Raw genomic sequence first — 15,529 nt, forward strand, 5'->3', positions numbered from 1 at the left:
CAAATTCTGCAGTGGAGACCTCTGCCATTTCTGCTTCCCCTAGAAGCTCTGCCTCCTTTCTGGCTGTGGCTTCCCTAGATCTGGCTCCACCAAGTCCCTTTGGGACGCTAACAGCAAGGAGGTGACAAGGAAACCATCAAAATCAGATGATGGAGGGGCTGGTGAGATGGCACAGTGGTCTAAAGCACCTACTTAGAATAAGCTTAGCAAAGCACAGGGACCTCAGTTCAATCCCCCAGCACCACATGCCAGCCAGCCCCACCCCCTGGTGGGCTGAGCTGGCCCCACACACACACACACACACACACACACACATTAAAAAAAAAAAAATCAGATGATGGAAAAATCATTAAGTGCAGAACAACTGGCTCCTCCGCCCAGTGCGTGTATCCTGAGCGTGTGAGCCCAGCCTGGCTCTGCTCACATTCCACGCAGGTCTCCGCTCCAGCGGGGCTTCATCCAAAGCCTTTCCATCACCCTCCCACCCCTGCCTTCTGGTCCTGGAGCCCACTCCAGCTCCAACTGATACACAGTTATTCTTTTATGTCCGGTATGCGCATGTGCTCTCCTTAGGGTTCGGCCATGTCTTCCAGAACATAAACACCGTGAGGGCGGGAAATTCAGTTGAGTCAAGAGTGTCTATCTGCAGCCAGACAGGTGTCTGGCACATAATAATCACTCAATAAATAGCAAGCTAAATGAGATAATTTCTACCTGAACTGCTGACAACAGAGCCCACTACAACTGCTGACATTGACAAAGCTCTCTCAAGAAATCAAGAGAGGGAAGGCATTTGGCTTTGATTTTCTTTAAGGACCAAATGAACTAATGTTCTTAGAGCCTGTAATGAAGTTTCTAGAACACAGCAAGCCCCCAGGAAGGGCAGCATTACTTCATCACAGAAAACGCCTTAGAGACCTTCCTTGACAGGCACATCCAGCTCTTCCTGAGAGCCACAGATAGGTCGGTTTCCCTGCAGGTCCGTGCCGCCGACCTTGACAAAGTCTGGCTAAGCCAAGAAGAGGCTTTAAATAAAGGTGCTGCTGAAATACACATAGCGCCGCCGACTGTCAAGAAAGCCATGACTTTAAGCCAAAGGAAGAAAAATTCTCAGAGTGACTCATCTTGCAGTTTTTCAGAATGATTATATCTTCCTCAGACATACTAAATGCATGGAGATGTGTGAACGATGCCTGTCTACGTGTTTGTAATTTTCAGATAAAATTATTTATGCGCGTGTGCGTTAGCATCCATGGCCACAGGAGAGTTTAGGGGCCGTGGGAGGCGTTCAGAGGTGGAGCACTTGCCCAGCCTGTGCCAGGCCCTGGGTTCAATCCCCACATCTTACAAATTACTGTGTAACTAAACAGAAGCACATGAGGCCTATTTTTAGTGCATCTTTTTCTTATCTGTCATGTTCTGCTCCGTGTCCAAGGCTTTATTAATCCTTCTAGCCGAAACCACAACTCCAAAACTGCAAACTCACTGGACTACAAGGCATATTTTTTTTGACTGTACCTAAAGCCAGACTCCCAGATAGAGGGGCCCACTGGTGAATACTTGGGTGACGAAGCTTGGAAAAAGCCGGGAAGAAGGGTAAGTTTGAAGACTAGACAAGAAACTATCAAAAAAAAAAAAAAATTTAAATGGATACTGCATCATAAAATACAAACTCATGATAAACTTCCTTCCACCCTCCAATTATTTTTGTATCACAAAGCAATGGAGAAAGTTAACGATCCAGAGAAAATGTCACCACTGGCAAAAGTGAGCACAGGGCGGCAGGATCTCGAGGTCCAGCCCAGCTCCGACAAAGTCATGACTTAGGGAGACACCACCTCGAAAAAAAAATAAACATAAAAATGGCTGGGAATATAGCTCAGTGTGAAGGCCCCCGAAGAACAGAAGATAGAGATGGATATTTTGTAAGTCTTTAAATATTGCTATTTTGCGTCATAAAATTAGGTATGGGGGCCAGGGAGACAGCTCAGTAGAATAAGCGCTTGCCTGGCAAGCACAAGGCCCTGAGTTCAATCCCTGGTACTGCAATAAATAAATAAGTAAATAAAATAAAATTAGGTATGTTACACTATTCCCCAAAATATATACTGTTTTTATTTTACTGACTCATGGTATATGAGACTGGCAACCACTGCGCCAAGGTAAATAGTTTCCAGTTCATCCCTCTGTGGGCTCATGACATCACTTTATTTGGTTGATATCTGAATTTTCTTTTCTTCCTTTTTATTCCCAAGAAGAATGGAACTTTAAAAATGGGAAACATCAAGGACAAATAACAAACAGGTTCACTAATGCTTCATGAAACTCTTGTTTTAATTTTACAAGTACATAAACGTACATCTGTGCTGGGGCCAGGTGTAAAGTACACTTACTGTAAGCTACTGTCAAAGAACTTCGAAAGCTTCTGCACTGTTTTTCTTAGAATAATACATATTCATTATGGAACAGTTATAAAACACAGAAAAATTATAAAGTTTTTTTTTAAAGCCAGACACAGTGGCACAGGCCTATGATCCCAAGACCTGGGAGGCTGCGGCAGGAGGATCATTGTGAGTTCGAGACCAGTCAGGGCTGCACAGTGTGTTCAAGGCCAGCCTGAACTACACAGTGAGACCCTATCTCAAAAACTGAAGAACTTTGAAAAGGAATTTTAGGGATGGGATTTCAGGCCTCATGCATATCAGAGAAGGGCTCCCCTACTGAGCTTACACCCCCAGGCAAGAAAAAAATTTAATTCTCTATAACCCCATCTCTCTTCGACAACCACCACAAATATTTGCACGCTGCGCACACTGCTTTCGCACTACGCACACACTAGCTGCAAACCCTGTTAACCCGCAAAAGCGCTGATATGACAGCGCCGTCTGAAGAGAACACTTGTGTCCACGTCAAGGCTCCTGTCCTTTTGGGTGCACCAACAGCCATCCACCCTCTGACTGCGCCCATTGATTGGTGGAGCTGTCACCTGAGAAGGGGCCAATCTTCCATCTTCAAGGAGTCAAGAAAAGCCTCGGAGGCCACTATTAACATCTTCAACAAAGACTCAATCAAATCAGATCACATATTTGCCTGGAATTCTGCTTCCCGGTGTTAAATAGGGTTTATTTTTAGCTGCGGGAGTGATGGAATTTGTGTTAACGGGCCCTGGTGAGAAGAATCAGCTCGCAGCCAAGCCCAAGGTGCAGCCAAGCCCAAGGTGCAGCCAATGTGATGCGTAATGAAGGGTGACTCTGAAAAGCCAACAAAGCCAGCCACACTCTCAGAGGAGTTGGAGGAAGGTTAACAGAGAGACTGAGCACACTGTGGCTGAGGAGTAAAGCAACCAGAGTCTCGGGGTGCCTGCGCCCGAGGAGTAGCCCAGGCCCATCCCAGACACCCAGGCTGTCTTCAAGGCCAATTGCGGAATCTTGAGCCACTGAAGACTCACAGGGACCTCAAACTTCTACTTTCTGCAAAGTAAAGGGGAAGGGGAAAGGAGGCGGGGAGGGAAAAGGGAAGGGAGGGGAGAGGGAGAGGGAAAGAAAAGGGAAAGGTGGGAAGAAAGGGAGGGAGAGGAGAGGGAAAGAGAAGGGAGAGACAGGGGAAAGGAGGGAGGGGAAGGGAGGGAAGAGAGAGGAAAAGGGAAAGGAGGGGGAGGAGGAGGGAGGGGAGGGAAGAAAGGGAGGAGAGGAGGGGAGGGGACGAAGAGGGAGGGGAGGGAGGGGAGAGGAAAACTGGAGGGAGAGGTGTAGGGAAAGAGCAGGAAGAGGGGAGGGGGAAAGGTGAGGGAGGGGTAGGGAAGGGACCAGGGAGGGGAAGGGAGAACAGGAGGGGGGAGGGGAGGGAAGGAGAGGAAGTGGGGAGGCAGACAGAAGGGGAATGGGAGGGGAGGGCAAGGGGGGAGGAAGAATTGTGCTGACCCACAGCCTACAGCAGGGACTTCTGGTGGGCGGTGGGCTTCTGAACCGGTGGCAGCCCTGAACACACGGTGACCCTTTCCGAGGGCCTCACTCCTGCACCATGAGCTGGTGATTTCCCTGTCGGGGGACACTCTTAAGGGGCACACGAAAGAGCTGCAAAAGGTCGCAGGAACACCAGTAGTCTAGGGTTGGTGCTAAACCTATTTCAGAGCAGTGTGACTCTTATCGCTGCAAGGAATCTTCTTCTTCCTCTTCCTCCCCTTCTTCTTCTTCTTCCTCTTCTTCCCCTTCTTCTTCTTCCTCTTCTTCTCCTCCTCCACGCTCCTCCTTCCCATCCTCCTCCCCTTTCCCCTCCTCCCCCTCCCCTCCTCCCTCTCTTCCCTCTCCCCTTCATCTTCCCCATTCCCCTCCTCCACCCTTCCTCCTCCCTGGTCCTCCTCCCCCTCCTCTTCCTCCCTCTCCTCCCCCTCCCCTTCATCTTCCCCCCCTCCTTCTTTTTTTGAGGTACCAGGAATCTAACTCAGGACCTTGCACTTGCCAGGCCCCAAGCCTCTTCTTTGTAACACAACCAGTTTGGGATTGCTTTGTTTTATTTTGTTGGTACTGGGGATTGACCTCAGGACCTTACACTCGCCACTCAGATGCTTACGCCACTGAGCTATGTCCCCGGCCCCAGAGCCAGTTATCTCAGTGCTGAGTCCAGATGAGGATGAGGATGAGGACACCCCAGAAGGAACACGGCAACCGCCTGCATGTGGGACCCGGGCCGCCTATTCCTGGCTGCAAGACAGAAATCTGGAACTCATTTATTTGTTTGTTTTTGCAGTATTATAGATTGAAAACAAGGCTCTCACGCTGAGCTACATCCTCAGCCCCTCGAGTATCTTTTATTTTTTGACAGTCTCACTAAGTTGCGAAGGTGCCTAGGCTGGGCTTGAATTTGCAACCCTCGCGCCTCAGTGTCCCACAATGCTATGATTACGGGCACGGCCCACCAAGCTCAGCCTGGAACTCACTTCTGAAGAAGTGAGTTCACTCCTCCTTCCTTTAGCACCTCTCTCCTAAGTGTTCTTTGCATTTGAACCGCTGGATGGCAACCCACAAAGATACGTGTTGGGCACACACACACACACCGTCGTCCAAACACAGGGAGGCCTTGCAGGCTTCAAACACAATGACCACATTCCACTGCCTCTCTATCCAAAACCCAAGTCCTCACCCATAGAAAAAAACCTATGACCTCTGTGGGGACGCGGGCCCCCAGGGACGGAAAGGATCGCCAGCCTCCAGATCCGTGGGTTTGCACCTGCTCTTCCACCATTGTGCACTGAAATTGTTCTTTAAACAAACAAACAAAAAAAAGTGTTTGCCCTGAACACATACAGAACGTTTCCTTTGTTCTCTCTCTCTTTTTGGGGGGGGGAGGGGAAGGGGGGTGATGCCAGAGATTGAACCGAAGCTCCTGCACTTTCCTAAGCAGGCGCCTAGACGGCTGAGCTATCTCGCCGGCCCTGCCTTTGTTTTATCTCTGAACAACTCAGTATAGCTGTTTATACAGAACTTACCTTGTATTAGGCAGTGCAAGTCATTCAGAGATGCTTTAATGTCGCAAGAGGATTGCATAAATTCTATGTGACACCTTTTTAAGTAAGGAGCTTGAGCATCCTCAGAGTTTGGTGTCCTCGAGGGTCCTGGAGCCAATCTCCCTGGCCACCCAGGGGTGGTTATAGCTCCATAACACATCATCTTACAAACGGTTTTTTTAAAAGTCAGTCTTTAGGGCCTGGGGAGATGGCTCAGTGGAATAAGCGCTTCCCTGGCAAGCGCAAGGGCCTGAGTTCAATCCCTGGTTCCGCCAAAAAAAAAAAAAAAAAGTCAGTCTTTATTTATATTGAATGATTTGAAAGCCAACCCCAAGTCTCAACGCCATCCTTACAGTATTTCCATTAAATAGAACCCTCAGCTTTGTTGGGGGCTTTTCAAATCATTTTGCCACTGTATCTTCAGAGCCAGCTAGAAACAAAGGTGGTGGACTCCGTGGGCAGCAAGCCCTCCTCCACGAGATCAGTGGACTCATGCCACATAGCAAAACAGTCAGCAGCTGAACAGTGACGCAGCTAAAAACAGAGCTCTTCCCCATCCAATTCATTCTCGTATTAAAAAAAAAAAAAAAAAATAAAAAAAAAAAAAAAAAAAAAAAATAATATTTTTTTTTTTTTTTTTTTTTTTAAAGATCGGAAGAGCACACGTCTGAACTCCAGTCACGCCGCAACATCTCGTATGCCGTCTTCTGCAAAAAAAAAAAAAAAAAAAAATAGCTACGGAATTCTGGTGAGCGACTGAATCAAGACATGGCTGGGCTCCTCTCTTAGCACAACTAACATTTGCCAAGCGCCTATTACGCAGGCCCTGCACGCACAGCCCCCAGGAGCACACAGACTCCCGGCAAGGTAGGTATTTTTAACCACTTTTAAAGATATGCAAACCGGGCTGGCGAGATAGTTCAGTGGACTAAGTGCCTGCTTTGGTGAGAGCAGGGTGCAAAGTTTGATCCCCAGTCTCGCATGCCATGCCAGCGCTGGCCCCACCCCCACCCCTGAGCCAGCAACCAAGTCCCCGCCACCAAGTCCAGGCGTGATGGCACACTTCTATAATCCCAGTGCTGGGGAGGCTGAAAACAGGATCATATGAGTACAAGCTGCCTAGTGAAACCCTGTACCAAATACATAAAAATGAAAGAAAGAGGGAAAAAAAGATAAGCCAACTGAAGCTCAGAGAGTTGAGGTGGCATTGTCAAAGTCAAGCTTCCTAAGTGACAAAATCAGTGTTCAAACTCACTTTATCTCCAAATCCCAGCGTCACCTCCCTCCCATCCTCCAAATCACGCACTGGCATTCAGCCACTGTCTCCCTGGACCACCTCCTCTCCCGCCAGGGCAGGCTGGGGATGCGCTTCTGTTTTTCTCGCTGCCCTCCTGCCTCCACTCCCTGAGAGCCTGCACGGGCACTCCTTTCCTCGGGTGATCTGGAGCGAGCTGTCTTGGTTCAGGTCACCACTGAGTCACTCTTCCTGCGAGTTACACCGGCTCCCCTGGCCTGAGCTGCAAGTGTTCACAGATGCTTGGCCGTCTCTCACACTGTGAAGCGTGTCTTCAACTTGAGGTCATTTCCTGTCGGCCTCATGTGTCACCTACATGTGGAATTTGCCTCCCAATATTATTTCTGGAAGAGCTCTAATTGCCTTGGCCCTGTTAGCCTGTGAGCCTCCCGAGGAAGGATCTGCCGGCTCACTCACCCCTGTCCCTCTGTGACCCTGACAAACACTGACTAGACAAATAGATGCTGCCATCTTTGCCACATGCGAAAAAGGCAGAGAAACTGAGGTGTGGGCAGATCAAGGCAACCTCCCTACCGCGCCCAAGGGTGGGGCTCCGTATAAGATAATATAATGACAGCCACAGCCTGGGTGGGGGGCTCTCCTGGTAGAGCAAGCCGGCTTCCGCCCGACACCACACAGTCAAAAGGGATTTGGAACAACAGGAAAGGATCTGTGAAGCAGCAGCTCTCTGTTTCCAAGTCTTGGGTATCAAGGGAAAAGTGTTCCCCCTCTGTCTGGGCTATACGTGTGAGTGACTCTGACTGGAGGAGAAAGGCAAAGCTCTTGCGCCACACCTGCCAAGTCCTCGCGCCATCAAGAGGAAAGTGTCTCTCGGCCCACCTGGAAGACAGAGAGGCCAGGGCATTGCAGGGCGGGCCCTTGGAGGCCCCCTTCCCCCTGCACCCAGAAGGGCTCCAGGAGCCCCCCAAGAGGCTGGAGCCCAGTGTGTGCTGGTTAACATCGCGAACAGCGCTGTACCCACAGCTGGCAAAATCCGAAGTGGCTTCCTAGCATATGAGACACTCACGTTGGCCACTTTTTTTTTCCTTTTTTTTTTTTTTTTTTGCGGAACCGGGATTGAACTCAGGCCCTTGTGCTTGCCAGGCAAGCGCTTATTCTACTGAGCCATCTCCCCGGCCCCTATGTTAGCCATTTCTGATTTTCCTTTTGCTGCACATGGAGTGTATTTTTTATTTATTTATTTATTTATTTTTATTTATTACATTTATTTATTGTGTGTGTGTGTGGCCAGCTCAGCCCACCAGGGAGCGGGTCTGGCTGGCATGTGGTGCTGGGGATCGAACCGCGGTCCCTGTGCTTTGCCAAGCTTGTTTCAAGTAGGTGCTTTAGACCACTGAGCCATCTCTTCAGCCCCATGGAGTGTATTGATCTGACCACTTCCCGGCCTTTTGGCTAAGATCAAGCGTAGAATATATTGATCTGATCAGAAGAAAAACTGAAACATAAATTTCTATGCCAAGACACTAAGTGCTTCCAGGACGAGAAAATATATGAAAAGCAGGAAATAAAAGCGTAAGTGAAAATTAAAATGGAGAGTGTCTGGGCCCCCAACCCTCAAGCACCGGGTCGCATCTTGAGGACTTTTTTGGTTTGGCTTGTTTTGGTTTTGTGCTTCTGGTTACTTTCAGGGCCATGAACACAGGGTGTGACTTCCGGATTGTTAAAACGCTTCCACTGAAGATTTTTCAGATCATATTTACTTTTAAAATTTTTTATTCTTTTCAATGAGAAAAAAAGATAAAATAGCAGTGAAGCAGTTTCAAAACAGGTTAGTAGGATAGTAACATCAGATCATGTTTAATACAAAGCATGCCACTAAAAGAGTTACTAATCACTGATCAATAAAATACATCCCCTCCCACTGGAGGCTTTTTTGGGGGGGGCAGAACAGGGAATTGAACTCAGGCCCTTGTGCTTGCCAGGCAGGCATTACTGAGCCATCTCCCAGGTCCCTTTTTTCACTGTTTTTTTTAATGTTTCCTTTATTAATTTTTTTCTTTTTTATGGTCAGCTCAGCCCACCCTGGGGGCGGGGCTGGCACGGCATGTGGTGCTGGGGATCGAACTGAGGTCCCTGCATGCTTGCACTGAGGTCCCTGCATGCTTGCCTGAGCAGGCGCTTAGACCACTGAGCTATCTCGCCAGCCCCTCTTTTCAGTTTTGATCTGAACAGCACTGCAATTTCTCCCACCTTGGGGAATGAGAGGCAGCTAATGACAAGCCCACGGTGCTCAGAGCAGAAAGAGGACGGGATTTATCTCTGGTCACTTGGTGCCTTCCTGGCAGCCAGAGGTATGCAGCTCCGGAACAAAGGCTTCGTTGGCTTCAGTGAGTCCATTTGGCCTCGGACTGGGGGAAAAAGGCTTGCTCTTCTAAGACTCTTCCTGATACCACATGTGAGATCAAAACCATGAAGTGGACCAAGAAAGCGTGAAGGATCCGCTGGTTCTTCGATCTACAGCTAGTGCTGAATCCGCAGCACGGGGCCAAGAAGCAGGAATGGACTGGTGCCCGACGCAGCACGGGAGGTGCAGCTACCAGACAGCATCTGTCTCAGAGGACCTGCGCCATGTGTGTGCCCGCCCCCAGCAACAAGAACCTTCTAGACTCTCTGCCAGAGAGCACTGAGGGAGCGCTTCCATTTTCCCACATGTACCTGTTTCTCCGCATCACTCCCAGGCCTCTGTCTTTTCCAACCTCCCATTGCCACCTTTCTGCTTTCACGGGTCTTTTTTTTCCCTTTCTCTTTTCCCCCAAGCATGCTTTTCCTTTGTAGCCTGCAGCATCTGCTGAATAACCCTAGATGTCAATCTTCCCCTTACCTCATGAACTTGCACTACTAGCAGGCTGAGGCAGGAGGACCGCAAGTTCAAGCACAGCTCGGGCAACTGAGCAGCTTAGGGAGGGCTTTTATCTCAAAATAAAAGCAAAAACAGAAAAAGTAGGTGGCCAAATCTCTGAAGGCAACCCGAGGCGCCTCCTGTGTGTCTCTCCTGTCTGGTCCAGAGCACTCATTCCATCCTGCCTTTGTGAAGTAAAGTCCCTAAAACAACAACTTCCTGGGTGGGTACTGATTGTTCCTTTTCTTGCTTTCTCCCTCCAGTAACACCATTCTGCTGAACACGGGCGGAGAAATCTGCCTCGCCACAGGAAAAATGGAAGGTGCAACGCTCTTGCAATAGAAAATTTTTGCATGAAACAGTGAAATTCCATTTTCCTGCATAGTAATTTTTGGGTCACTACTTACTAAGCAAAGTCAGAATATTCTGCTTAAATATAAAATTGTCTTCTCACCCACAGGAAGAGCAGTGCTGTCATGAAAGGGCCAACTGAACAAGCTAGAATTTCAGTTTTTAGTAAAAATAGGTACTGAGGGCTTAGGAGAGCTGACACAGTAATAGGCAGATCTGAAGCTAGCGCCTAATCACTCCCTGATGATGACACCAAGGTCATGCTCCTAGGAGCCTCAGATCCCAACGAATGCAGTGCAAAGATTTGCAACACGCTCTTCCCAAGGAAAGGCTGTTTCATGCCTTCCCTTTCCACAGTCAGAACTCCCACCTCAGGGAGCTTTTCATTGGTTTTGACAGTAACTGGGTGTGGTGGCACACACCTGTTATCCCAGCATTTGGGAGGCTGAGGCAGGATGATTGCAGGCCCAAGGCCAGCTAGGGCAAATAGTAAGATCCTGTGTCAAAATAAAATAAAAAGCGCTGGCTGGGGAAGTAGTTTGGTATTTGAGTGCTTGCCTAGCACAAGTAAGAACCTGGGTTCAATCTCAAATGCTGTCAAAAACCAAAAATCAATGGTTTTGGGCTGGGGAGATATCTCAGTAGAATAAGTGCAAGGTCCTGAGTTCAATCCCTGGCACCAAAAAACAAAAAAAAAATCAATGGTTTTGCCCACAAAGGTCGGACATTAGCAGGAAGTGATTGAGAAGTCAGGGCTGGGAGTGGGGCCGGCACTTGGGCACCAGGCACCTGGGTTCACTGCTCAGCGCTGAAAGACAAGTGCAAACGCAAATGCAGCCCACAGCAGTGGATAACCTGAATTTTATAGGAAATATAAAAGACTCAAGGGACCTTGACCTTGAGTTCAAGCCTGGCACAAAAAGTGAGTGTAGGAGCCAGCAGACTCGGAGTTGTTGGGTTTTGTTTTGTTTTGTTTGTAATTTTAGGGATGGGTCTACAGGGTGTTCCGTGTCTCACTACTAGATCAGACTCGTAGTGATTCTCCTGTTTACAGCCTTCCAAGTGCTGGGATTACAGAGGCACACCACCACGCCCAGTCTCAATTGCTGTCTCAGCATGCCCCAGGGGCGGGACTGGCACAGTAGGCCCAGGGATCGAACCCCTACCCCTGGTCCCTGCGCCTGCTTGCAGGTGCCTTAATCCGCTGAGCTAGTTGGCCAGCCCTGAGTTTTTGGTTTTTAAATGTTGAGGCAAGGTCTCCCTGAGTTACCCAGTTGGGACTCGAATTTGGAATCCACATGCCCCAGCCCCCCAGAATGCTGGAACTGCAAGCCTGTACCACCAGGCCCAGATGACTCAGGTGCTCAAATACTACAGAGCTGCGGCAGTGGGCGCAGGAGCAGAGAGTGAGAAATTATGCAGCCGTCAGTTCCGCTCTGCCTCTGCGTCACCTACCAGCGTCACCAGCCACGAGGGAAGCTGCTCTTGAATGGCGGACAGGTGTTGAGATGAACAGAATAAGCGAGGCTGCATCCAAAACTGCACTTGGAAGCGGCGGGACCTTGCATCCGGGAACCACAGCAGGAAGGCAAACCAGGAACCCAGCCAGAAGCGCTGTCCAACAGCCTCGGCTGCCAGCGACCCCTTTGATTTCCCCAGGACTGGGTACCGCTGGATAAAAATATAGGCCTTCATCTTCTCTGCCAGTGAAATTGCACAGGTGTTATTGTACGCCAGGTGTGAGCACACACACCTGTGATTCCTGCATTTGGGTAGCTGAGGCTGGAGGGTCGCTGTAAATTCAAGGCCAGACGGGGTTACAGTGTGTTCAAGGCCGGGTTGAACTAATAGTGAGGCACTGTCTCAAAAAATGAAAGCAACAAACAGAAATTTCACTGTAAATAAAATAGCAATACATGCTGTTTTCTGCTGCTATAACAAAAAAGCCAAGACTGGGTAATTTATAAAGAAGTTTTGATACTCAACTTCACAAAATTGTTAATAATAATAATCAAAACTTCTCAGAATAGAAGGTCATTTGTCTGATGGCTCTGGAGCCTGAGGAGTCCACAGGCAAGGTGCTAGCAACTGCTGAATACCTCGTGAGGGCTGCAGGGCCTTGTTGCTGTGTCACAGCAGTCAGCGACCACTCAGCAAGACAGAGTGCCAGATTACTTCTTTTTACAAAGCCTCTGATACCAAGGAAGCTGCCCTCATAACCTCATCTAATCTTTTTTTTTTTAAATTTTGTCTTTTTGAGACAGGGTCCTGCTATGCAGTTCAGGCTAGCCTTGAGCTCACTATGTAGCTCAGAGTGGTCTCGAACTTGCCACAATCCTCCTGCCTCAGCCTCCCAAGTGCTGGGGTCCCAGGCGCACCACAGGGCACCTAATCTAGTCTTAGCTACCTCCCACAGGCCCCACCTCCAATACCACTAGCACATGGACTCAGGGAGCCAATGCAAACCCAGCACATGCAACACACCGAATTGTTCAACTGTGGGCCCTGGACTCCTACAACGCCAGTCATAACCACTTTCCGCGCACTGCTGTCCATGTTAACCAGTTCATGACATTGACTTTGCAGCTTGAAGCAGTAAGGACTGAGGAGTGACAGTGCGTTTTATTTTATTATTTCTTTTCTTTCTTTCTTTCTTTCTTTCTTTCTTTCTTTTTCTTTTTCTTTATTTTTTTAGGGAAGGGTCTACAGGTGTTCACAGTCTCACTACTTTGATCCGACTCATAGTGATCCGCCTGTTTACAGCCTCCCCAAGAGCTGGGATTACAGGTGTGCACCACCACGCCAGGTCTCAGTTGCCATCTCAGCACACCCCGGGGGCGGAGGTGGCACAGCAGGCCCAGGGATCGAACCGGCACCTGCGCTTGCGCACTTTAATCCGCTGAGCTATTTGGCTGGCCCTGGCATTGCGTTTTAAAGCATGCGATAAGTACAAGCCATATTCAAGCTTGGCCCCAGGCAAGCGTGATGTTTAAAAATCAATGGTTCATTCCAACAGACGTGGCTATTGCATATTTATCAGGCCTAAGCTGGGTCCCCTTGCCCTCGACCAAAGTTCCATGGGAATTGTCTAGAAGAAAGAAGAGAGCGGCGTGATCTTCAGAAAATGTCGCAAGCTTCAGACAGAATAGGTAGGAATTTCTGCTCTGAAAAAGATGGAACATTTTCGATTTCATTTATTAAGGGCATCTCGAAGCCATTACATAACCACATCCATGTAATTGTAATAACCAACATTTCATTAGCTCTGATTTTTGAGAGCGCGGAGGCAATAAAATAGAGCAATAGTAAAAGTTAACTACATAGTACATTTGGGAAACTGTAATTAGTTTAATTTGGCCAAAGCACAGGATACAGAGAAAGGCAGTCAGCCCGGGGGAACTTTAAACGTCACACAAGGCGCTCAGCCTCCAGCGTGAAGGAGGAGGCGCGGACCCAAAGGAGACAGGAAACGTGACGTCACGCATCGAGATGAGGAACCCGACGACCTACTGGGAGATGGGCGCTCAGGACCGGTCCTGCAGGCGTGGGAGAGAGAAGGGCGCTGGGGAGGCGGAGAACCCCACCCGTCCGTCACTGCAAGCTGCAGCTCTCCCGGACCCGGGAGAGGACTTCCGTCTCCTTCCACGTTCTGGGCGCTATCTGCGCAAGGTCGTCGTCTGTCATCCGTGCGTGTACAAAATGAAGTCATCAGGTGGAGCAGGTTTCTTATGCGGGAGGGGGTGCCACTTGGTCTTCATGAAAAGAAGACATTAGGCGCTAATTCGCGCGAACGAGCCAGGCTTGCATCCCTCCAGACTTGCCACACGGCAGCCTTACCTTGCTCCCGGCCGCACACAAGAGCCACAGGAGGCTGCTGTGAAGCTCACTTAACGACACACGGGTTCCTTACCCAAAGCGGTGGAGACCGAGAGGCGCAGAAGGCTAGAGACGCTGTCTCTTCCCCACGGGTACATTCTTAAGAGAAACTTGCGCTTTTTACTTACAAGGAAGCACTTCCCAGCTTGTCTGCCGCACATCCAATTTGCCAGCACTCTTACTCTTGTGTTTGTGCAAAATGCTCTCGTACACAATACAAGTTGCTTATTCAAGGAACTTAACAAAAAGTGGCATACAGACGAATGTCCACTTTGTATCTGTGTATTCAAAGTGGTTAGGATAGATATATAGTTACATTCTCTTAATGTATAGAGGGGTTTGTTCTAATGGTGTTTGTAAATAGGATAGCATGTCCACATCTTGTACAACAGTTAACCACTAGGGAGAATGTATGCAATGTGTTAATTATTGAAGCTGTCCTACCAATTTGATTTGAAACTGCCTCATTTGCTATTTGTTTCTCAATAAAATTATGAAAAAAAAAAAAAAAAAAAAAAACAAGTTGCTTACGTGCAAGCCTTGCAGTGCCGTGACAGGCAGCCGAGCAGCCCAGAAGGCTACTAAGGGACTCTGTAATGGGCGGGTGGGACGCGGAGCGAGGACACACGGCCAAAGGGCTGACTCGCCCTCCATGTCCCATGAGGTGTCTTCACTGAACTCAAAGTAGCCTACAATGAAAAGCGCAGGAATCCTTTAGTTCTAGAATTTTCCATTTATATTTTCGAAGTATAGCTGGCCACAGATACCTGCATCCATGGAAATGGTGAGCCTGGTGCCCTCTAGGCAGGCCAACACATAGAAATTGAAAGAGATATTAATTGCACACTAGGCTCTCCAACTATTAGCCTTTTGCTTATTTAACATAATTCTTGGAGCCAGGGAGATGGCTCAGAGGAATAAGCGCTTCCCTGGCAAGTGCAAGGGCCTGAGTTCAATCACCAGTACCACCAAAAAAAACCAAAACATAATTCTTACTAATAAAATATCAGAAGCCCAAAAGGCAAGTTTCACTTGTAAATCCCATTTCTTTCTTTTTAGGAATAACTTTTTCACAGGCACACGACAATGCTTAAAATGAAGTTTCCACAAAGGTAATTTTCCTGCATTGCCAAAAGCAGTATAAACACGGCAATCCCGGCAATCCCGTTGACAACCACCTGTGCGCTGTACAATCGGAGGCGTGTACCCCGGAGAGTGACTCTCACACATACGCAGCGAGAGACACAATGAAGTGTGCTCACACCAGTGGGGTTCATGGAACAACCACTAGGAACCCACATGGGCGGAACAAAGGACCGGTAAACAATGGTGGATGGGGAAACAACCCGCTCAGGCCCCCCTCCTGTCCCTCTCTTGGACAGGAGCTTTCTTTCCCTCAATAAATATATTCTGCTTTAAAAAAAAAAAAAAAAAAAAAAAAAAACCCTACAATGGTGGATGGATACAATAAAGAACACGACATAGCCAGGAAAAGTGAGCGATTTGTGGTTACACACATCAATCTCAGATCAGGGTACTGAGTGAAAACGAAGAAGCTACAGACCCTACCAAATGAGCGAAAATAGTCTTTTTGATTGACCTAAAAACTAAGAATTGATTGGTGTGTGTGTGTGTGTGTGTGTGT

At 48.4% G+C, this 15,529-nt stretch overlaps 1 protein-coding gene and 1 pseudogene across 2 annotated transcripts in view; one reads left to right on the forward strand and one right to left on the reverse strand.

Annotated features, from left to right (window-relative positions):
* Pitpnc1 (phosphatidylinositol transfer protein, cytoplasmic 1) overlaps positions 1-15,529 on the reverse strand; it is a 293,224-nt gene that overhangs the window by 243,431 nt on the left and 34,264 nt on the right. The gene's annotated exons all lie outside the window — the stretch shown is intronic.
* Positions 13,498-15,529, forward strand: part of LOC105742034 — a 30,870-nt pseudogene continuing 28,838 nt past the window's right edge.

This window comes from Octodon degus, unplaced genomic scaffold (genome assembly GCF_000260255.1).
Source record: "Octodon degus isolate 3935 unplaced genomic scaffold, OctDeg1.0 scaffold00033, whole genome shotgun sequence".
Classification (NCBI taxonomy): domain Eukaryota; kingdom Metazoa; phylum Chordata; class Mammalia; order Rodentia; family Octodontidae; genus Octodon; species Octodon degus.